The sequence below is a fragment of the Martes martes genome (genome assembly GCF_963455335.1).
Source record: "Martes martes genome assembly, chromosome: 10".
Taxonomy (NCBI): domain Eukaryota; kingdom Metazoa; phylum Chordata; class Mammalia; order Carnivora; family Mustelidae; genus Martes; species Martes martes.
Window position 1 is genome coordinate 95,747,886 of NC_137898.1, and position 22,563 is coordinate 95,770,448.

The 22,563-nt window shown below is 51.5% G+C and overlaps 1 protein-coding gene across 4 annotated transcripts in view; it reads right to left on the bottom strand.

The window, feature by feature from the left end:
• Window positions 1-22,563, bottom strand: part of PKNOX2 (PBX/knotted 1 homeobox 2) — a 304,311-nt gene that overhangs the window by 79,480 nt on the left and 202,268 nt on the right. For all 4 annotated transcript variants that reach the window (XM_080816842.1, XM_080816843.1, XM_080816844.1 and 1 more), the window contains one exon: window positions 14,993-15,098. The gene's annotated coding sequence lies outside the window, so the exon portion shown is untranslated. The remainder of the gene's footprint in view (window positions 1-14,992; window positions 15,099-22,563) is intronic.

Here is a 22,563-nt window from a genome sequence, read left to right on the forward strand (position 1 = left end):
GCCAGAAGCAACCACCGACGCCCAGGATGAGAGGATTTTTTTTCAGTCTGGAGTCTGTCAGGCTGGGAGCTGGGGCCAGACCTGCCTCGCCAGAGGACACAAGAACAATTTTCTGAGGACCCAGATGGCCTTCGCCCCTCCCCTCCCCCTCTCTGGGGTCACCACAGGCCACTAGGCCACTAACCCATTGCCCTCTGGGGGCTTCTCCTGCCAGAGAACAGGAGGACTTTTCATCAGGGGCTTAAGTTTCTTCGGTTCTCTGCTCACTCAGGCATGGAAGCTTCTGGTAAGGAGACGCTGGGGGAGACCCCACACCCATCTCCGGAAGCTTGCTCTTTTCTTCACACCACTCCACAAGCACAGGCACTCCCCCGTCCTTGGGGAACCCCACTGGCGAGGCTTAGGGGAGCTGAGGGATGTGTGGAACCTCTCTGGAGAGGAACATGGGGATCCAACTTCTCTTGTCTGAAGCTGGGCCCAGTGAGACTCCATAGTGGGTGGAGGGAGCTCCCTGAGCTATCCCTGCGTACCCGGCCCTTTTTACACTTTCTTTGGGAGTCCGGAGGGGAGTAGTAGGCCTGGGCTCTAGAAATGCGCAGCCTGCGGCTTCCCCCATTTGTCAGTGGCTCAGAGAGGCTGCTCCGCCCTGTGCAGAGGCCCCAGCGCTCCGTTACCAGACACCAGGGCACTCCAGGGAGCGCAGCCAAGACTGCAAATGCAGGATGCACGAGGAATGATTTACCACTGAGAAATTTCCCATCGAAGGCAGGCTCACGTCAAAAGATTGTTCTTAATGTTGAAAACCTTTATTATAGGACAGCTGGGAGGGAGGAAAAAAAAAAGCCCTAATGCAACATTCAACCCCACAGTGATCTCCAAGAAGAAATAATGCGTGTCACTGATACTATCAAAAGGAGCTAAAACCGCCATTTTATAGAGCTCAGGAGCCCAGGAAGGCTGTGATGCATAGGTTGGGGATGGGTGAGGGGACATCAAAAGACACCCCTTTAGGAAGTAGGAATGGGCGGCCCGGGAGCACCCGCTCCCTGTCTCAACTCTTGCTCCCCCAGCCCTGTGAGGTGAGGCCCTGGGTCTGTAGCCCCAACTCCAGTGTGTTGACAAACAGGCTTAGAAAAAAATAGCAAGCTCGTTAGGAAGGAGCTCATTAGGACTTGTTGACATGAAACCCATTAGACCAATTAACATTCCATTAACGGCCTGGGGCACCAAGGGGTTAATGCTGCCCGGCAGTAATTGGGCTGGGGTGCTGGGGTTGGGGGCTCAGGGCCTTAAGGATGAGAAACAAAGTCTAATTGGGAACTCTCTGGCCAGCTGGCCCGACAGCATTTGTTCTTGCCCTCTGACCCTAGCCGAGACTACATTGTATCTGGCACCCGCTTGGAGGGGGCGGGGATGGGACCGCTTCCCTTTGGCTCCTCACAGTCCCGCCTCGTGGCCCTAGATGGGAGCCTAGGCGGAGGGTGGGCACCCGCTAAGGTGTGGAAGTATTTCCATCCTTTCCTACCCTGATGGTCCTGTTTTCTTCATCCATCCCTGCTCCCGCTTCTGGTCCAGTTTCTCTCTTAGCGCCTAGGGAAGCAAGTTCCCTCTCCTCTCCCCAGTTTTATGTGCGTGATCCCCGCTTACAAAAGCTCTTTGGAGAAGCTAGAATTCTTGAGGCCCCAGAATCTGATTCATCTGGAGAGTGTTGTAGTTTAGGGCAGAGGGGCGAGGGGAGGGAACACTGGCCCTGGGTCTGTCTTCCTTCCTCCCTTCCCTCCCTCCCTTCTTCCTTCCCTAGGAAGGAAGCTAAGACACACTGAGGAGGGCCCCATAGAAGCCCTTCTCTTCTGTCCTGACACACACCAGCAGCATTTTCATTATTTTCCTTCCCTAGCTACACGTAGAGGCTGTGGAAGTCCCATCCCCTGCCTGGGCCTCCTTTTCCTCTTTTCGTAGATTCCCTTGCTCAAAGCCTGTGCTCAGGGTCAAAAAGTCTGGAATCCTCAGCTAGCTCCGTCATGTATCTGTGGTCAGTACAAGTCAAGTTCCCCTCTTGGACTGCAAAATGAGGGATTTCACCAGAATATTCTGGAAGTCTTTGCCGATGGTGAGCCCTCAACACAAGCTTGGTTGAATGGAAGGGAGATAGTTGGATTGTAGCTTCATTTCAAAGGCTAGCCAGCTCGAGTCTTCTCCTCCTCAGTGCCCATTTGAGAGTGAGGGAGGGAGGCCCCTGAGACCGGAGAGCCAGGAGCTCTCCTCAGCACCCCCAGCCCAGAAGCCCCCATCCCACCCCCTGACCCCAGGCCAGGGAGGGAGCCCTCTGAGCAGCTGCCCAGGCCTGGGTTCTGATGTCTAGACAGATTTGCAGGAGGCTGAAATAACAGAGTGAACTCAGCAGGAGAGACCAAAAGGCTGCATTAGTAACCTGGCTGGCTGCAACTTCTCCCTCAGGAGCTGCCGCCTCGACCCTGGCGCAATCCCCTTTATTTTCCTTCCGCCTAGAGCCTCGTCCAAAACGAGTCTCTGACCCAGCTCCCTTCCCAGAAGCGGCCTGTAGGTGGCGCCTCGGAGCCCTGCTTTAATTGCATTATATAATAGAACCTGTTTACTAAATCATGTAATCAGTCGCCTTAGGATTTACAGCTTCGGATGTGTATAGAGAATTGGACTTTGAGTCAAATTTAAAAACAAATAAAAATGAGAGGCAGCTGTTGCTGATAGTGTGATATTCATCTTTTGGAAACAAATTCACCCCACTGCTATAAATTATGCCTGGAAAAAAAGTGTTGGTGGTGGGAAGGAGTTGGCTAGGTCTCCTGTGCTGGCAACTCAGAGCGATGAATCTTGAAATAACGGTGTCAACCTGTCACTGATTTCATGTGACTCTGTGGATTTATCTAAAGAAACGCAGGGGTGCGTGCATACACACACACACACACACACACACACACACACACCAGATTTCTTTGCAAAACCCAGGAAGGGCTAGAAATCTCGAGATTTAGAGGAAACACTGTGGTCACTGTGTGGGGTGTACGGAGTCAGCGCTGGGTGGTGGCGGGGCGGGACCACGGCCGGGATGGTGGAGAGCATGGAGGTGAGAGGGAGGTTGTAACTCTGGGCTGGGAAGCTTGGAAATGTGAGGAGGTCTGGTTGACATGTCTGCAACTGAGGGAGAAGCGAAGGGTCCTTGAGAAATGAAGGGGAAGGGGCCAGCCCCCCAGGAGCCTCCCAAACGCTGGACTGGGTGCTCTAGGAGTCGGGGGGTAGCTCAGGAGCCCGAGGATTCAGGGGACAGGAGTGCTGTGCCCACGTGGATGCTGCTTTGCCCCATCTTTCTGACCTCGGGTGCTGGGGGTGAATGGAAGTCCTCAGGTCTGATAAGAGCAGGCTCAGAGTGAGGCGTGGGAGCCAGGCAGGTAACTCTACGATACCGAAGGAAGCACAGGTGGAGGGAGACCCTAGCAGTCTTTGCACTCAGGAGCAGACCCCTGCCGTGCTGAAGGCCGGCTAGCTAAAGGTCCAAAATGAGCCACCGCTCCACCATGACCCAGGTCTGCATGGACACTGCACCTGGCGCAGAGCCCCAGGTCATTGCAGAATGCCCCAGCCAGAAGGACCACTTCCCTGGGCCCCTCTGGTTCCTGCTTGGACATCTCCATAGGAAATCATTTTCTACTGACTTCAGCAAGATAGCAACTGAGGCCACTCAGACCCCTTGGCCGCCCGCAGCTCTCTGAGCGAATTGTCATTTACTACCTTTCTGAGAAGCCTACTTGGGCGGTGGTGCCGGGTCATGCCCTATTATGCTGGTCTCCAGGGAACAGAGCGGAGACAGAGCAGAAGAGCAGTCAGAGCTTTAAGAGATGTGAAAATGTCTCTCTCCCCCTACCTTTCTCTCCTTTTCAGCCCTTAACTGCCAAGTGGGGCAAATGGTCTTCAGAAAGGGTCAGAGCCTTCCGTGAAGTCAGAGAAGCCAGAGGCCCTCCTGCTCCCCACACCGGGAGGACAGTCTCTTCCAAATGGTGTTGGTCCTCCTCCCAAGGGCCTCCACTCCTCTCCTTCCCCCACCCCCAAAGCCATTTTGCAGTTGGTCTTCCGAGTGGCTGGGTCAACAGATCGTTTAGGCCCTCTGACCCCAGCTGAGAGACCCCGTTCTGGGAGCCGGGGTGGTTAGGAGGCCCCCTGGATCCCTCTTGCCGCAGTTTAGGGGAGGGGACGCTCAGGAGTTACAGAAGGCAGAGGGCTCAACTCTGCCCTGGCTGTGGGTGGGTCTGTTGGTGGTCACGGACCACAACACCCCCTGACCTCCCTGCCCAGAGGGGAGCCCCCCACTGTGCCCTCTTGCTTCCTGCCATGCCTCCCTGATTTGTGGTGGTTCTGAGAACATCAGGGCCCAGACTTTGGGCCCCTCAGGGCTGCCGCCTTGCCCCCGACTCCCCCCCCCCCCACAGTTTAGCTATTTTGCAATTTGGCTTCTAACACGTGGACCAGGGTCAGAGTTAGGAGAGCGACTCTACTCGTAGTGCTCTGCCCCAGCCCTTCTTTCCTGCCCGCCTCCTGCTTCCCCACACTGGGGCCAGGAAGCGACAGAGCCCTCACTGTCTCCCTGCCTGGGCTGTCACACCTTTCCCGGCTTCAAAAAGCTGCTGATATATTTTACAAACTGAAACAGCAATTTAATTCCCCCTGATAGCAGCAATTGTCCATTAGATCTTCCTACCGAGGAGCTTTAACAATAATTCCTTTCATCCGACTGCTTGCTTCTTCTTGATCTGAGAATCAATCCCATAAATAGCAGGCAAGAGTTTTCACATTACTCTCCCCCTCCAGCTTTTAGCATTTTGATGAAGATTCTCATCTCCTCTTAAAGCACTTCACAACTTGGCAATTTTCCCCCCTTTGGTTTCTTTAAACAAAATAAAACAAAAAAACAGAAAGGGGGGGGAAGCATGCCAGTTATCAGGTTAAGTGCCATCCCTGCACGTGTCTCACAGGTAAGTGCTTTGCACCTTTGCCTGCCTGGAGGCAGGGGGATGGCAGCAATGACCTCCAATGGCCACTCCCTAACTGCTGGAAGTGGGTGCTGCTCGCTCCAGAGGGGCCCCACCGTAGGGCCCTAAATTTCATGCTCACCCACAGTTGGGTCCAGCTTTTGCCTGTAACGCTCGACTCTGAGCATTTTCCTGTTTCCAGGAAAGCCCTCCCCTTGGTGCTGCATCTCAGGAGTGGATGCCAGGAGGTCGTGCTGCCGCCCCTGTGGGGCCCACCTGAAGGTTCCATCAAGAAGCCTCTCCCTGGGCCTGTTGCCAAGTTCCCACCCATGGCTCAGGCAACTCTCGAACCTAGAGCTGGGATTCTGTCCCCTCTGTTTCATGGCCAGCCTCCTTCGGCTCTACCCAAATAGCATGAGTGGGAGAGGTGGGGAGGAACAGGGAAAGGCGAGAGCTAGAGGCCTTTCATTCAATTCTTTCTCTTATCTTTTAAACGTGCAAGCAATCCCAAGGATCAGGGGCAGAGGAGAGCCCTCCCGTTCTTGGGTAGCTAGAGTGAGGGTGGATTGCCAGGGCACTTGGGAGCCCCAGCCTACTCCCCCAAGACACCATCACGTGCTCTCCTGTCTGCACACACACACACACACACACACACAGAAACAAATCTAAAAATGAACCCAGGGACCGAAATCCCCCTCGACAAACCTGATTCCCAGGTTTATTATTATTTGTCAAGAGCTGACGGCAGCCGCTGCTCGGGAACAGAGCTGAGAAAACAACACGGGCTGGGCCCCTGAGGCTCACAACTCAGCAGAGACAGAGGAACAGCTCAGATGCTGGGGAGCCCAGATGGAGGGAGCCAAGCAGTCATCTCCCTGCTGCCCTATCTGCCTCCCTCCCTTTCAGAAATCTTTCTCTTCTCCGAGGCGGGCACACTGAGAGAACGGCACTCCCAGGGAGCTGGAGAGAGGAGGGAAGACAGGGGTGGGCAGGGAGGGGGCTGGAGCCACAGGACTGGGGGGGGGGGTGGCATCCATAGGGATAAGGGACCCTGATTCCTAGTCCATCTGTCTCTTGTGATGTTCTCAGATTCTGCTGGAACCAGATGCTCTGAGGAGGGTCAGCTGGGCCCCTTTTCTCTCTTAGGAAGATACCATGTCCTCTGGCTGGATGATACGTGGTTCTGTTTTCTAAAAAATTGCCTCCAGAAAAAAACACTCAAGAGTCAGGGCTGTTGAAGCAAGTGGCTCTCTGGGCTCAGTTTATCACAGAAAAGCCACTCGTCCCTGATACTTCCTCACCCAGCTAATGGATGTCCTTCCTCCCTAGGCCTTTGGGGTGGCCTAGGGGAGCTTGTGAGAAAAAGGAGGGAGACCAAGGAGCATCCACAGCGACAAGGTCAGCTCAGGGAGGAAAGGCTGCCCAGGAGCCTCCCTCAAGCTTGGTCCTCATGGCTGTTTGGAATGAGAGCGGGGACACTGGCTCTGTGTTCCTCATCTGTCGGGGTGGGGGGAGCCCCAGGGAAGGGAGGATGATGGCCGCCATGTGCAAAAGACAAAGTGATGCTGGGCAGTGAGCCCATTCCTGGGCATTGCCAACCGGTCTCCAGCCCCAGCTGAGCAGAAACGCCCTCTATCACCTTATGAAAGTTTTCCTCCATGCTTTTTGCTGTGGTTCTCATCTGCCATTAAGGTCTCTGTATTACACTCTTGTGTCCTTTCCTTCATCAAAATTTTGCTCAAAACTCTACTCTTCCGTGAAGCAGAAGTACAGCACGGAAGTGTGAACAATCACTATGTGTGTTTCTGTGTCGTGGGGAATCTGCTTCCCACCCGCATGCCCCATCTCGTCCACTGAACCCTGTGCTCCTCGGTAGACAAGATCATGGCCCTTCCTCGCATTTCCTTTTTAGGGGACAGAAATCCTCTGCCGTACAATTTCACAAGCTCTATCTCCTTATGGGACTTGAATATGTACACAGTTACAATTTAATTTCTTTGGCTTACTGTTAAAATGTGAAAGGAACAAACAATTCTGGAAAACAGAGCTCTTCCAAGTCCAGCAGTCATGTACACCTCCGGGAGAGTGAGTTTGTGTCCGGGGAGCAAATTTTGAGGGGAGTGAGATGGTAAATGGACCGAATAACGGCTGCTATTTATTGAGTTTCCCCAGGCCCCAGGCATTTTGCTAAGCTTCTAATGCAGATAACCTTGTGTCTTTTCCCCAGCCACTGCCTCGTGTAAGCAGGAGGGCTGTGCCCATTCACAGACATGAAAACTGAGGCTCGGAGCCATTGAGGAAGTCTTCCAATGTGACCCATGGTCTGCTGTCTGAGACTGAATGTTTAACCTACAAGCCTCAGGGTGGAGGAGGGAAACGCCAGAGGAGGAGTGAGACCCCCAGCAAGTGGGAGAAGTATAGAAGAGGCAAGAGTGATTGTGGAGACAAGCTACCAACTGGGTTGTACCATCCAATACGCTTCCCCACGTCCTGGATTTCCGTGAATTCTATGATAGTCATCCACCCTGGGCATGGGCAGCCCCGTTAAGGCACGCAGGCTTCGTTCGCCCCTGTGGATGGAGGCCCATCCCAGCCCCGGCAGCTTCGGACAGCGGCATGGGGCCACAGTTATCTAAATATTTCATTACGGTTTGCTGCTGTTATTTCACAAAAGCGAGTGGAAGAGGGAACCCTGGTAGTGGTGCTGGCAGCAAGAAGTAGGGGTCTCATGCCCATCATGCCACAGAGACAAAGACGGGGAACAGGAAGCGTGCTGAAAGAGAGGCTCATCTCTGGTGCCTGGTGGCTCGGTGGGTTAAGCCTCTGCCTTCAGCTCAGGTCATGATCTCAGGGTCCTGGGATCGAGCCTCGCATTGGGCTCTGCTTCCTCCGTCTCTCTGCCTGCCTCTCTGCCTACCTGTGATCTCTCTTTCTCTCTCTGTCAAATAAATAAATAAATCTTTAAAAAAAAGAGAGAGAGAGAGAGAGTCTCATCTTGAGTCTCTACCGTCAACTCGCTGGACTGGGGTTTCAGTCAGGAAGGGAGGGAACACAATTAAAGGGCGCATATGAAATGACAGAAATCCGTGGGGGAAGGCTGCACCGAAGGGGCGATGTGTAATGGGGAATTCGATCGTGTGCGTTAGCTGTCTGGGAGTCAGAGTCCGGGGACTTGTGCCGTGCGAAAGCAGGGCCAGCCAGGGCCCTGACCCCACACTCCGTGGCTCTGGGGCCGGGGCTCTGACTCACGGTGACTGGGATTCCGTCAGCGTCTCCTTCCCGTCAGCCAGGACTGTGGGGCCCTGCTGCGGCCCAGGTGGGCCCCCCCGGGGCGGGGTGGGCTGGAAGGGAGCGTGCAGTCCGCAGGCCGTCTGCTCTCCATGGATGTCTCGGCTTGGACTTCTTTCCCCACCCGCCCCTGGTTTTCCAGGGACCACCCACAGCTGCAGAGAAGTCCCTGTTCTGGAGGGAAGTGTGCCCATGACTCACAGGCTCAGAGGCACCTGGCTCCAGCTTTGGAAAGCCTGTCCGGTTGCACAGCGTTGGCTTTTCAAGTTGGGGCAGCCCCTCCTTAGGGGGGTAGCCCATCTCTTGTCATAGCTCCCCAAGTTCTAGCTTTCTCCCCCTGCAGAAGTCCCTTCCTGTGCACCCTCCTTCCCACCTTTTTCCTCTCCCAGCCTGGATGGATTCTGGGCAGTGGTCCGAATGGGGGACCAGTTAGGACATCTCTGCAGGCCAGGGGCGGGGTTGTTACCCATGGCCTCCTGAGCAGGCAGCTGCTAAACAAAGTGCAGAGGACCAGAGCTGTGTTCTCCTTCCCACTGGCTCCTGCCTGTCCCCCTGCCAAGCCCAGCCCCTTCAAACCCCAGCCTTGGAAAGGGGGCTGTAGTTCTCAGGCTTCTAATAAGGAAACCTTTAGTCATCTGCTGGCCCTTTCTGCTGCACTTAGGCACCGAGGAGAAGTGTTTCATATTAGCAGCAGACTCTTTGAATACTAGCCGTTTGTCTGAAAGTTAGAACTCACCTCGAACCTTAATTCTGACTTTTTGGCAGTGCCAGCTCGTGTTCTATCGTTAAGCTCTCATGCCTGCCTTCGGCACAGAATCTTTGTGGACTTGAGGTTCAAAACTGTGGCTCTACTTTCCCCTCTTCTCTCTCCAGTAAGAGGGGATGCCGCTTTCCATGGCACGGCAAGGACCAGGGGATGGAAGAAGAGAGAAGACAGTGGACTCTGGCTCTTAGGGACCAATTAGGATGCACTGACTTAGAACAGAGAATGATCTTCTGGGATCTGAGCCCTTGTGAACCTGGATCTTCCAGCGTCTGGCCCTCTCAGGGAAAAGGAACGACTCATCTTGGCTCCCAGATCTAGAGGTTCTGTCCAGAGCAGGTTGGTCTGGGCGGTCAGGGGAGCTGAGTGTGAGGTGTCTGTTCCCAGAGCCAGTCTCCGGGGTGGGGACGAGAAGCAAGTGGGGAATTCTCATCCAAGATGCCTCCCCTAGGGTACAAGGTAGCCCAAGCTGGGGCAGATCCGAGCTATCTATTGGCAGGGATTTCTCATCTTTCCTCTCTTTTTTGGGCCCGGCTGTCTCAGGTCAGAGCACCTGCTGTGCAGGATTGCAGAGGGAAGTCTGCTGTCTCTTTGTCCTGGGATTCATAAAAGTGAAAAAAAAAAAAAAAAGATCTCACTTAATGAGACACTTGCCATGGTCAGGATTATTTCACTAATGGGAGTTTTGTGTGGAGGTGAGCTGAGAAGGTATAGGGAGGAGAGATGAAGAGGAAAGGAGGCCCATTTAAGAATGATTGGGAATGTCAAGGGGAGAGGTGCCCACGGGGAACGGGCTGGGGTTGCTGAACCGATGAAAGGTTCAGGGAAATGTAGGTCTCAGGAGGCTGGCCACTATGGCTGCCCTACTGCCCACCTTCCGTCTTCCTCTCACTTCTCACTCTCAGCTTCTTCCCCAGTCCCAGGATCGGCGGGGACTCAAAGCTCCAGGGCAGACTGCCAGAGGACCAAAAGAGTGGAAGCCTCCCAAGCAGTCATGAGGTCTGACCTCTCTGTTCAAATGAGAAAACTTGTCCAGGTCCACGCAATGAGTTGAAAATAGGGACCTAAGCAGAATCTAGGTCCCAAGCAACAACTTCAATAAGCATTAACTGAGCACCTACTATGCACCAGGCTCTGTGCTGGGCAATGGATGTTCCAGGAGCAAACAGAGACAAGTGAGCGGGATAAGCAAAGAAATAATGAAATGACCATTTCCCTGAGTTGAAGCAAGACAGATGACCTCAGATGGAAAGTGGTCCCAGGGCGTGAGCAGGGGTAATGAAAAAAAGAAAGGAGCAAACAAAATCTCAAGCCTCAGCACACAGTGGTGACGTTTTTGAACTTGCAAAAGAAAAGCAAACTGAAAGTTTCCCTAAATTCTCATTGCAAGATCAGAAATAGGAAGATGGTAAGACAATGTCTTTGAAACCTAAGAGAAACAGGTTTTGCACATGGGATTCTGAGCTCTATCAGAAGATCCATCAAGTTTGAAGGCAAAGTAAAGTCTGTTTTGGACACATAAGAACTCTGAGTTTACTTCCCCCTCATACCTATTGAAATAATTAGAGGTGGTATTTCAGTAAAACAGAGGAATTAGACGAAGAGAATAGTGTCCATGCAAGACATGGTGGCGGTCCAGCGGGAGCCAGTGGGAGGGAGCAAGCTGGAGGGGATGGGGGGGGTGGGGTGGGGGACAGGCGGTACATGGCGGGGGTGCTCAGAAGATTCTCCTGCAGCGGCCAAGTTGTCACGACAGACGGTTCCATTTCCTTTCCCCTGGTCAAATCACACTATTTAGTTCTGTGGTCAGATAATATTTCTGTCCTACAATCTACCTGTACTAGGAATGCAGAGGGAGCTACAGTGAGACTGTACATCTTATAACTCCGTAAAGCTACTATTATCCGGACTACATATAACATAGAGTTCATGATATAAATCACTATGTGCTATGCAATATATACCATGTAATATATAGACATACTATATTCTATATAATACTATACATCAAACATAGTAGCAACTATGGTTTAATAAAAATTATTAAACTAAGCCAAACTGGAAGGGGAGAATACATGCTAATTTCCCCAGCTTGGATAGCAAGGAGTGAATAGATAAATATACAAATTAAGAAAGAGGGATTTAAGTATATTACATAACACAACACAGGAAACACCAGCCACCAAATAACTAAAATCAGAGACTGTTAATTGTAGTTGACTTTGGGTCATTTGGACCTCGTGGGTAGAGGTAGGGGAAAGAAGGGAATGTTTTTATTCTATTTTATATCTCTTACACTGTTTTTCCCTCATGTACCCTTTACTTCTAATTTTAAAAATTCCTAAAATAAATAATGAAACGTCCACAGAGGAGAATACTAGGCGGTGGTTAAAAACCAATGGAGTCAACCTATTTTGACCTGGAAAGCTGTCCATTACAGAGCCTAGGTTAAAAAAGCAAGTTTTTAGAACAGTATGTAAAATATGCTATTTAACAATGGTTTGCCTAAGCACCTGAACTAGTGAGATACCTTCCTTTCTATGTTCTCCATCCTATGTCAAGGGGCCTGCTTTTGGAAGTCCTCCTTGTCTCAGATTTGTATAAGATACGTCTCTGGTTTTGCCACAGGGAAGAGCTATTTTATATCTGTTTCAAGTACCATATGTCAGTTTTTGATGATACGTGGTCAGCCCCAAGCCTGGCCTGGATGAGGCTGCTCAGGAGATGAAAGCCTTTCCCGTGGAAGTTTCTGGGGAAGGAGCACTGGAGCCTTACAGAGGTCAAGACTCAGAGAGTGCCTGGCCCACCTCCCTCATTTCACAGATAAAAGCACATAGGTGGGGCCTGATAAAAGGTCACTCGGTTGAAGTCCTGTCCAGAAAAGAGAACTGGGCTGTTGAAAGCCGGAGTCAGGAGCCAGCCCCAGAGAAGTGGAAGGCGGGAACGGAGGCCTGAGGCCAAGGCTCTGCAGAGAATCCTATAGGGAGCTGGTCAGGGTGTGAGTGGAAGGGGGTGGGGGGATCCCCTTCAGGACTTGCTCAGGGTGCAGATGGCTTGACTTGGAGGGGAGACGGGGCAAAATCAGACCAGACTGCCCTTCCTTAGTGTCCCTGGTGGCTGGAAATGGGGGCAAGAGGAGGCATGTTGGGGCTCCTGGGGAGGGGCATGGTGAGGAGCTGAACTTTACGGGACATTTCTTGTGCCAGCTGCTGGATGAGATGCTTTCTCCTATATCATCTCATTTAATCCTCAAAGAAGACTTCTAAGGTAACTACGATTATCCCAATTGCATAAAGACAATGCTAGTCAGAAAACCCAAGTTACTTAATTTGCCCCAAACCTTACAGCCAAGGAAGAGCAGAGCTAGAATTTGAATCTGGGTGTGTCTGGTTCCAAAGTCCCAGCCCAAGAGATCAGAGGGCTTCATGAAATATAGGATAGCCAGCTATAAGAGGAGACGTGTCCTTCCCCACCTGTGATGCAACTAATCCTGGTCCCTTCCTGTGTTCCCTTCCCTGCCTGTGTGATCAGTCCCTCTAACCCAGTCCAGGAGTATCCAGGCACACTGGCTGGCTGGCTCCTGGGGACTAGGTGTTATGTTTGCTCTACAGGGCTCGGAAAATTCCCACCTCGGAGGGTACCAGCAGTGGAAGTTCCCTTTCTCACAGCTGAGGACACAAGGTCCTGCTGTGTCAGCTCTCAGAAGGAGATGGGCTGAGACGGAGCGTGAGTGCAGGGAAGAGAGGGAAGCTGGAGTGCCGAATTCTAGGTTTCGAGGTGCCCAGCCCCACACCTGTTCTCCACCAACCTCAAGGGCACACTGACGGCTCTTGTGGGCCCTCCGATGCTGCCCCCGGCCTCCCCCTGTGTCTCCCTAGGTGCCTCTGCCTCCACCGAGCCTCTGACTTCAGGGGGAGGCAGGCAAGCCCAGGAGAGTATGTCAGTTAGGGTTTGTCGTTGACACGTGGAGCTCATTAACGAGGCTTATTTTTAAATTGTAATTGCAAAATGTAAATGCTCCCCAAACTGATGTGTAATTGCTACCCCCTCCGCCCCAGCCCTTCCCCTCTGGTGCCAGCTTTGCAAGGAGAGAATTAGAAAATAAAAAGGGGGTGGATTATGTAAGCAAAACGATTTTAAAAAAAGAGAGCGAGAGAGCTAAGAATTTAAGTGAGACAGCTGGCGGCTCCTCTGATTACCACCCTTCCAGCATTAGCTGCAAAAATTGTCCTTGCCGACTGCACCAATCCCAGCAATGGTGTCAACTGCGTTTAGTCCCCAGAACAGACCAGACTGGCACTCAGCAAGATAGTCCAGCAGGCAGTGGAGGGGTGGGGGGATGGGGGAGGAATGGGGAGGGAGAGGGAGGGGGATGTCAGAGGGCTATATGAGGTTGCTCTAAGTCATTCACGGAAACTTTCCATTCTATGGAAAGACGCAACCCTCGACCCTCGGCAGGCGGGAGCAGTCCCTCAACCCATTTCCATCCTTCCCTTCAATCTAGCACAATGGAGGAGGCCAGAGCCACCTCCATTCTCCCAGGCTGGTCTGGCCTGTTTGGACTTGAGCTCCTGCAGTCTTGGCGTGGAGAGCAATTGGGCTCTCAGTACAATGGCCAGACCAAGGGAAAGCCACCGGACTTGGCAGCGACACCTGTCCACACGGGTTCACTGGGAGTTTCTGACGCTCTCTTTTTTCTCTTTCTTTTCTCTCTCTCTTATTTATTTATTCTTATCATCTTCCCATCTTCTTTAAGGCCTCACCACCACTATCGTCTGCAGCGATCTCTGTCCCAAAAATGGGCATTGCCGAACCCATACTTAGGGTGAAGACTTGAGCTCCCTACATACGCCTTTTTCTCTTTTTCTCTGGCTTTTACCTCTAGGAGCCATAGCAGGCTTCAGCATGCTCTCCACACCTCCCTACCCCTAAAACATAGAGCTCCCCAAATGGCCAGAAGGCACAGGAACCAGGATGAGCACTGGGGAGCCAGTTCCGCCCATGTTCCCCCCAGAATACCTGTGGCCTGGCTAACTTGGGGAGCTGGCCCCAGGAACATTCACCTTTCTGCTCCAGTACTGTCTCCCTCTCCCTCTCCCCGGGGAAACCAGCTTTTGGGAGGAACTGGGCAATGAATGCCCCCAAAATGAAAGCTGATGACCCGTAAGGTCATGGCAGCCCTGAGACAGCAGGGAAATTTACACGAAGTCCTGGACAGCGTCCTTTGGAGTCGGGGCCCAGTCTTACCACAACAGATCCAGTCCTTATCATGGCATACTGGAAAGAAAGAAGGGTTGTTTTGGATAACTGGATTTCTAAATCCCCGCCTATACTGGTACTTAATGTCTTTGAGATCATGAAGTTACTTAAGGGGATTTAAAAAACCCTATCTGATAAGAGGATTAAATGAGAGTCTCCATTCAAAATGCCTTATAGGTTCTAAAGAACTATTTCTCAGAGTTCATCAGAAACACCTGGGATGCAGTTTCTTCCGTGTTCATCAAAAAGACCTGGGGTGCAGATTCCTGGTCTTAACCTCGGCTTAGAAAAGCAGACTCTCTGGAGCGAGGCCCAGGTAGTGCCTCTTAACAAAGACCCCCAGGCAATTCGTAGGTGATAACGCTTGCTCCATAAGGTTATACAACGGTTATGGTCATGGTGGATGGAAGCAGCAGCCCAACCATCTGCGTCCACAACACTTCATTGTTTCCAGACTACGGAGAAGAAAAGAGAGAGGTGCAGGGGTGAGGCACAGCTCTGGCCCTGTCCTCAAGGAGCTGAGGAGGAAAGACGTAAAAAACAATACAGTGTTGTGGGTTTCCAGCTTGTATAAACTACGAGCCAGCTAATGGGATGGGCAGCTTCTCGAAGTTTCCAGAAGAAAAGATCATCTGCCTGCAGGGTTTACCTATGTATTTAAGGATGGGGAAGCATTTCTTACTGTTTGGGTGATCCTGGCGACTCGAGGATGGCCCTCAGGAGACTCACTCCTTCTTCTCACTTCCAGCTGGGCCGGAAATTCTTCCCGTCAGCTAGCGCCGAAGCACCTGTAAAAAAGGGCAGAGCAGCTTTCAGAAGGGATTAGAGGCCCTGGGTGATCAGAAACCAAGGGGGCACCCGCTCTGGCTCTGAGGGATATATGCCATCTCCTCCACAGAACCCCCTGCCATGTTTACGATGCCAGTTTCTCTCCTCGGTGTGGCTGCTCAGGCCCACCGAGTCATTCGAGAGCCCACATCCTTGTCACAGTTGCAGTAGGCTGTGGTCCCCTGCCTGGTTTTCTGATATCAGTTGTACACGTGGCCCTCTCTCCCGGAGAGTGCGGGCAAGTCTCTGAGGGATTCTGGGCCCTAGTTAGTGCGGAGCTGCCTACTTGTTTGAAACTGTAGGAAACTCAAAGGAAGAGTAGCCGTCATGTTCAGATGTGTGGCTGAGTCTCGGGCCTTTTTCCAGCAGCAGGCTTTGGCTGGGGTTCTGGGGAGATGTTAATGGGTGGGGGGAAGGGGACCTGTGGGCAGCAGGGAGGAAGAATCAGGAGGGCAATGGACCCCAAGCAGAGATGGGCAGTGAAGGACAGCCTTGGCTTAAAGTCGGCTCTGGCTGGACTACTTACTGATTTATTTTTAGATCGAAGTGAATTATTTTGGTTCTCAGTATTTGAAATGAACCAAGACGTCCAGAAACCAAGGTCGGTGGTCTGCACTGTTCTAAGGCCTGGCCTGACACTTCCCAGACACACACATTGGTTTTCTCCTCATGGATTGAGTTGCTAATTTAACCCCAAGGAGGCTATGTTTGGGGCTAGGATGGCAGGGTCATGGGAGGGAGAAAGGAAGAGGGCGGCTTGATGCCCGGGTGCATTTGCAGGGCAGGTTTGGGGAGCACTTCCAGCCAAGAGCCCCAGCCTTGCAACCAGAGGTAAATGCATCTTTAACATTCACAGTTCCTTCCTAGTTAACACCATCTTAGTCTCCTTGTAAAAACACATTTGCACCTCAGTAAAGAATGTAATTAACCAGTGACATGACAACAGGAGGAGCTAAACAGTGGCCTGGGCTTGGAGCTGCAGTGGGGAAACGGAAGCTTAGACATTCGCCTGAACAAGATTTTCCCGCCTTGCTTCCTCTGTGTGTGTGTGTGTGTGTGTGTGTGTGTGTGTGCGCGCGCGTGCGTGCACGCATGCATGCGTGCTCACCAACACGGGCACCACTGGGGCTGGGGATGCCAGAGACACAGCATCTGGGTCCTGACAAGGTATGAATTCTCACCTTCAGGAAAGAGTGAGCTGGGGTATGCTAGGAGGATGGGATGAGCTGAGAGAAGCTTCTAAGATCGGGAGGTTGGTGAATGAATTTCCATTAACAAAAGCTTCCTGAGTTAACACCAACCCTCTGCCCACACCCCAGACTCCTCCCAAGAGGAGCTGAGGAATAGAGACACATTCAGAGCCTCAGGAGGGGCAGGTGCCCCCCACCCTTCCCTGGCCACAGCCAGTCCTGGGGCAGCCACACAGAGAGGTCCAAGGGATCAGGACCAACTGAGGAAGAGTATGTCCTGAGCACCAGATTACTCTTGTCCCACTCCCCACACTCCCAGCCTGCTCCTCGTCCCCGGGGCTGTGGGTGAATTCTGTGAATGGCTCCCAGTTGTCTATCCCCCACCGCCGGACAGCAAACCCAGGAGAGGTGTCCTGTTCATTTCCCTCTGCCACCACTTCCCATCCCTTTCCCATCAGGGCAAGAAGATGGTCCTCCTTCCTTTCCATGCCCAGTGACACAACCAAGCATGGGCCCTGGCCCTGGCCATGCCTGCCAGGCCCCTCATCACTCCACAGTTCACCTCTCCGGCTTGTCAGCTGCCTCCAGACTGAGCTTCCCAGGCAGACGCCTTCATTCTGCACCAATCCCGGGCCCTATAGAAGGCAGGACCTCACTACCCCTCAGGGGTTTGCTGCCCTGTCAGCTCCTTCCCCAGAACTTTCAGGGACTCCCTGCTCATGGAAGACACCAACAGAAGTTCACTGATGGCACTTTACCAAGTGCAGCCTTCAGGGTGTCTGAAGTCTGGCCCCAAACCGCCCTGCCCCACTCGTCTCCATTACCCGCAGGTTCTCCACCGGACTCCACCCAAACGCTAGCATTTTCCGTACTCCAAACCCGTCCCACAGCTTCCCATTTCTCCTGCGGCCCCAGTCCTGTATTTCTATGTGACAGGACCTTAGCGATTCTTCAATTTTCAACTCAAACATTCTGGTTCTTTCCTCTAGAACCACAAGTAATTTTACCTCCTCTGTGTTTCCAAGTAACACGCTGTTTATCATTCGCTGGAAGCTTCTGCCACATTCTGTTCCATGCTATAGTTATCTTATGTATTTTTCATCTCTTTCCAAACTGTAAGCTCTTCATGGGCAGAGACTCTGTCTTATCCCTGTAATTTCTCAGTTTACCAAAAGCTTGCACATGCAGTGTCTCCTTTAACTCTTAAAGCAACCTCTAAAGGTCATTATTTTAATACAACTTCATTTCCATTACCATTACAAAACAATATATGCTGATTAGTACAAAATAGGTAAATAAGCCGGAGAAAATTTAAGTTAGTTGTAATCCCGCAATACAAAGATAACCACAGTTAATATGCAGAATAAAACTCTTCTTCCTTAAAAACAGTATCATACTATATAGGCTGTTCTGTAGTCAGTTTTTTATATTTGTAACATACAAACACCTTTGCATAAGGAAAATATACATTATAATCTTAGTGGCTAAATGGCATTCCATTTATGGATGTACTATAATTATTCAGCCAGATTTCTATCAGTTGTTGTCTAGATTATTTCCAGTTTTTGCTATCATAAGTAACATCCAAACTTATAGCTGAGTTGTGCCCCAGAACTTGATCATTGTCTTAGAATAAGCTTCTAGACGTGGAGCTGCCAAATCCAAAGGTATGTTCACTTTTAAAAATTTTTTACAAATTACTTACAAGAAGGTCACACCAATTTACATCCTATCTGCAATGTATGGGAGATTCCTTTTTCTTTCCGGGTGGTTGTCCCCATTTTACAGATGTGGATAATGAGGCTTAGGAAGGTCGGGTCCTGGACTTGCCTCAAAAAACAGCCAGCAAGTGGCATGTCTTCTGATTCCAGACATTGACACGTTGTGATTCCAACCTCCCTTCTTGTCTTTGCTCTTGTATTTCTTACCCATCCAGAGGGAGTGCTTGTGGTACTAAGTGCTGAGTAAACGTTGCTGCCAGAAGAAAACAGAGGAGGATGTGCCCTGAGTTGTCAGGTGGGCCTTTCCTGGGAGCTCTGCGGGTGTCAGCCTCCCCTGCCTCATTTCCCAGGTGTCTGGGGCCAACATGGCAGATGAAAGCTCTGTTCTTGGGGAGCTTTTTACGCTTCCTTCCTGCCCTCAGCCACCCCTCTGGGCAGGGGAACATTGCTTCAATTGAGCCTCCACGTATTATGAACCTACCGAGTACTGAGGTCTGGGCATAAAAGATCACGCGCGCGCGCGCGCGCGCGCACACACACACACACACACACGCACACACACATGCACACACACATTCTCCCTGTCTTCGAGGTGCTCACAGTCTAGATAATAAGGAAACAATTGTACCCTCCAATGCGTGGCGGCTGCTGCTTCTGGCTGTCGGCCACACCACCACCTCCTCCGCCAAAGTCCACAGTGGCAGGGGTGGGGAGAGAGAGGGTCTGGGTCAGGGCAAGGAAGGGTGCAAGTCTTGCCTGCCGGCTCCTTCAGCTTCTAATTGTGTCCTTTCTTTTTCTTTTTTTTTTTTTTTTAAGGTTTTATTTATTTATTTGTCAGAGAGAGAGAACAAGCAGGAGCACAAGCAGGGGGAGCAGCAGGCAGAGGGAGAAGCAGGCTCTCCGCTGAGCAGGGAGCCTGACGTGGGACTCCATCCCAGGACCCTGAGATCATGAGCCAAGCCAAAGGCAGATGCTTAACTGACTGAGCCACCCAGGCTCAGCAGGAGCTCCTTCCCCGTGTCCTAGTGCAGCCACGTGATTTTCCGTCTTGTCTTTCTGCTCTAGCTTTACCTCTGCCCGCAGACGCCACCCTGAACGTGGCATTGAGGCTCCAGAGCCCCTCAGACAGGACCCACGTGATATTAGAGAAGAGAAGCTGGCCTGCCCCCATGCAGGCACTAATCAGGACCCATCTGAGGGAGGCGGGATGGTCTGAGGCGACACCAGCATGCCCCCACGGGGCACCGCTTCAGGGTTGCAACATACAAGGATTTCTCCTTTCGTGGAACTGACAACTACCTGCTTCCCAACCGCCTGGAGAAAGCTTCCAGGCAGAAATTGAGCTTGTAATCTCCGTTCTGTCACTGCCAGCGACTGCTCTGAGCATAAGGAGGGCAACACACATGAAGGAGAGTGCTGAGGAGGATGAGAGATAGTCTGGGGCTGGGGGCGTGGGCAGGAGACTGCCCTGGGGGCTGTGGCCACCTGTCCTAGCCGGGCATGCTGTCCCTCCACACTCACGCCTCCCTTGCCTGAGGGAGGGGCCGGAGTGTGCCTTTTTCCATCTTGGCCAGAGAAACACACCACCCTCCCTCTTGGGGTCCTGTGAAATCCCTCTCCTCTGGAGGCTGGTGTGCAGCCTACAACATTACTGCCCCAGGCCCGGGACTTAGGCTTCCTTAACAGGCAGCCTGGGCAGACAGAAACAGACAGAGATGGATGGATGGGAAGGCGGGGGCCCTATGTGACCTGATGGCCCAGATGTTTCAGGGACAAAGGAGGAGGCAGGAGTGTCATCTTGAAGATGAAGTCCCATCTGTCCCTACCAGATCTCCGGGAGATCCAGCAGCCTCCATCCCTGGTTCTCTGGCTCTCGTCAGGCCCTTCCCTGCCTTTCCAAGCTTTAAACCAGGCCACCCTCTGACAAGGACAAGCAGGCTTCCCCAGAGAACACCTTTGCCTGTTTTGCCAGCACATACCTTTTGCAGGTGACTAGCACAATGGTGAGCCCTGGGCCTCCGAAATCTCTGGCTAGAGGCCCACACCAAAGGCCCGTTTTCTGCCCACTCTGAAAAAGCTGCCCCACCCTGTATCTAAAAATACAAAAAATGCAAAAAATATCAGTCACTGTCTTCTTTGGCCTAAGAGCCTTGAAAGAGCCTGTTCCCACCCTGGAGCCCACCCCAGGGCCTGTTCTGGCCTGAGTGTGGTGAAGGAAGGACTCTCAGGTACCTCTCCCAGGGCAGACATCCAGGCAGTGTCCAAGGCCACTCTCACTGCCTTGTGGGGTGATCGAGTCAAGGAAGCATGGCAGTTCATTCCAGCCTGGCCATGGGTTTGCTAGGTGGGTCCAAACCCTTCACTCTTTGAATTCTGTTCCATCACCACCGTCATCACCATCACCATCAGTCTTCATCACTGTACACAAAAGCCTGGGCCTGACAGTGTGATCTCATTCTCTGACTGCTCTGGCTGTTGAACCCACCTGTCCCCGCAAAAGCCTCACGGATCTGCAGAGTGACAAGGCTGGTCTCAGAGAGACCAGATTTCTGTCCTTTCGGAAGAGAGGGCCTCCTTGGAAGCTAAGATGATTTACAGACTTGTTTATACTGATTCTCTCCTGCTCAAAAATCTATAATGGCTTGCCAAGGCCTAAGAAGGCAATATTAGAATTTCTTAGCTTCCATTTGTCCCCCATAATCAGCCCAAATCTACCTCTCTTACCGAATCCCCTGGATCTTTCAACCAAACCATTTTCCTAGCCAGGCTAGGCTGCCATTGTCTCATGACCTAGCGCATACCATGTCTGAGCCCTGTGCCCCCCTCACTAAGCCATGTGCCCTTCTGGAGGGCCTTGTGCTCTCCCTTCCTCTCTGCCGTCCAGCTCCATCAAGGTCCTGCACTTGGGTCCCTTTTCCTCAAAGACAGGCTCAAGTCTTGTCTTTCTCTGACCTACTGCACCTGAATGAGGTCAATCTCTTATACCCCATCCTGTGACTGGCTCTCAGGCTTACTCTATTTTGTGATCTTCTGCTTTCTGTGTTAATCTGCATCTCCTCAACGGCATCATATATCTTTGAGGACAAGATCTGTGCCTTCCATTTCTAGAAGGCCACCCATACCCAGGTTAGTATTATGTCCTTGTAGATCATGGAAAGGAGGGACCACTACTGGAAAATACTAATTCAGATGAATGCTTAATCAGTTCAGTTGAAAGTTTGTTATTTAGTTATCATTACTTATTGCCAAAGGCATTCTAATTCTCTGTATTTCAGTGTGTCTCTGAATGAAGAGCTTTTGAGCAAACTATGGGTTATTTCAGAGGACTCCTGCACCAATATTAATAAATGAATGGGGAAGGATAGCCCAGCAGAATGGAAAAGGTTTTGAAGTCAGACAAACTTGGATTCAAATCCTAGAGCTCGCTCTTTCTAGCTGTGCGACTTCTGTAAGTCTTGGTTTTCCTATTTCTGTAAAATGCAAACAATAACGGCTAGCTCACAAATCGCTTATTAGGATTTTATGGTATTATATCACCCATGTGATGTGCTTAGCAGATAGTCAAGTACTCAGTCCTGACCTAGACTAGCCTTTGAAAAATGGTGACTATCGTCATTAATGACAATGATGGTAATGACAGTTTGCTCAGATCTTGTTTGGCCAAATGCTACTCATCCTTCACGATTCAGCTCTGGAACATTTACTCTCTATGCCCCCCTATTGCACGCAAGGTAAATCATTCCCTTCTTTCTGCTCCCCTGATAGCTGGGAGCATATCTCTTAGACAATAAAGTCCGAGGTTCTTAGCCATGAACTCCAGGCTATATCTCACTAAATGATCGTTATGGGTTCCAATAGGTGTCCCTCGCATTAAACTTCGAGCTCCCTGAGTAAGGTCCTCCTCACGTTTGTGCTTCCAGCTCTGGCCCGCCATCAGGCTCAATGTGTATTTATTAAATGAGGTAACAAATGGATGAACAGGAATGCCAAAGGCAGTCAAGAGACATGGGAAGAATCTGACCAGACACAGATTAGAGCCTGGTGATTGGGACTCCCCCATCATGGAGAGCAAAAGTCCCTTTCAATGCAGTTAAGACCAGCCCTGACTTTGGAGAAGTTACTTAACTTTTCCAGCAGGATTCCCTTTCTTGGAGAAAACTTCGGACCCACTGGAAGCACTCTGAAAATCTCTGCAAAGCCCTGCATGTCTCCATCCTCCCTTTCTGCTCGGCTGGGCTCAGCCCCTTCTCTGACAACTCCCCTACCATTCCTTTCTCCAGGGTTCTGACCCTCCAGCCAGTAAGCCCCTGCTCCCTTGTCCAGCGAGCCTGTTGAATGACCCTCATCCTGAGACAGCCCCAGAAGCTCTCTCCAGAAGTAGAAAGTAAGTGTACCTTGGCACAAGCTAACCATTCATTTTTGCCCCGACCTGAAGTGGACCACGTTTTCCTCCTCTCTGGTTCCTCTGCCACACCTTAGCTCAGCAATAGCCTCCTACTGGGTTTCTCTCTGTG